Below are 1,874 nucleotides of genomic sequence, written 5' to 3' on the forward strand. Positions count from 1 at the left end.
ACTCAGTGAACTCATTTGTTCCCACGGCTTCAGCTATCATCTCTATGCTGATGACACTCGAATCTACATCTCTGCCCCTGCTCTCTCTCCCTCCCTTCAGGCTCGGGTCTCCTCCTGCCTTCAGGACATCTCCATCTGGATGTCTGACCACCATCTAAAATTCAATATGTCCAAGACTGAACTCCTTATCTTCCCTCCCAAACCCTGCCCTGTCCCTGGCTTTCCCATCACTATAGACGACACTACCATCCTTCCCGTCTCACAAGTCCGGAAACTTGCGTGTCATCCTCAACTCTACTCTCTCGTTCACCCCTCACATCCAATCCATCACCAAAACCTGCCGGTCTCATCTCTGCAACATCGCCAAGATCCGCCCTTTCCTCTCCATCCAAACCGCTACCTTGCTGGTTCAATCTCTCATCCCATCCCAACTGTATTACTGCATCAGCGTCCTCTCTGATCTCCCATCCTCCTGTCTTTCCCCACTTCAGTCTGTACTTCACACTGCTGCCTGAATCATCTTTGTGCAGAAATGCTCTGGGCATGTTACTCCCCTCTTCAAAACTCTTCAGTGGCCACCAGTCAACCTACACATCAAGCAAAAACTCCTCACTCTTGGCTTCAAGGCTGTCCATCACCTCGCTCCTTCCTACCTCACCTCCCTTCTCTCCTTCTACAGCCCAGCCCACGCCCTCCACTCCTCTGCTGCTAACTTCCTCACCATACCTCATTCTCGCCTGCCTGCCATCAACCCCCAGCCCACATCCTCTCCCTGGCCTGGAATGCCCTCCCTCCACACATCCACCAAGCTAGCTCTCTTCCTTCCTTCAAGGCCCTACTGAGAGCTCACCTCCTCCAGGATGTCTTCCCAGACTGAGCTCCCTCTTTCCTCTCCCCTTCTCCATCCTCACCACCTTACCTCCTTCCCCTCCCCACAGCACCTGTATATATGTTTGTACAGATTTATTACTCTATTTTACTTGTACATATTTACTATTCTATTTATTTTGTTAATGGTGTACATCTAGCTTTATTTATTTATTCTGATGATGTGACACCTGTCCACATGTTTTGTTTTGTTGTCTGTCTCCCCCTTCTAGACTGGGAGCCCATTGTTGGGTAGGGACCGTCTCTATATGTTGCCAACTTGTACTTCTCAAACGCTTACTACAGTGCTCTACACACAGTAAGTGCTCAATAAATACGATTGAATGAATGAATCTGAATGAATCTGAATGAATGAATAGGACGGTGAGTGTTATAGCCTATGTTCCATGTAGTAAGAGGGGATCCAGTTAAATCTTATTACCCTTGTAGTAACCCCAAAGAAGGGCCATGCTAGGTGGGGAAAGGATGCAGGAGATGAAGTAGAAGCAGCAGTTGCCCCACCTCTCTTCCCTTCCATAGATAGCCTCATTTTTTTTTGTCATCGTCATGGGGACGTTCATGGTCACCTCAAGACCAGAACATCATGCATCTTTGTTCAGTAAAAGGAGTTAGCAGGAAGAAAGAGTGAGAGCCTGAGAACACAGATTCTTCCTTGGAGTGCAATTCAGATTGCAGGATTAGAGTCTGGCAAGATCATATGGTGATTCTGCTCTACCCTGCTTTCTCCTCTCCTGCTTCCCTGTCTGACAGTTATTCTACTTGTTCCACCCAGTACACAACACACATTCACATGGCAAGTGGGCAATTCCTATATGACAAACAAGAAAGGGCAGGTACAAGCTGGAAGTAATGATAATATTATTAATAATAATTATGGTAATGATAATAATAAAGAATTGTAGTATTTGTTAAGGGCTTACTACATGACAAGTGCTGCACTCAATACTGGGGTAGATACAATACCCACAGGTCTAATACTGTGCCTA

The sequence above is a fragment of the Tachyglossus aculeatus genome, chromosome 2, assembly GCF_015852505.1.
Source record: "Tachyglossus aculeatus isolate mTacAcu1 chromosome 2, mTacAcu1.pri, whole genome shotgun sequence".
Taxonomy (NCBI): domain Eukaryota; kingdom Metazoa; phylum Chordata; class Mammalia; order Monotremata; family Tachyglossidae; genus Tachyglossus; species Tachyglossus aculeatus.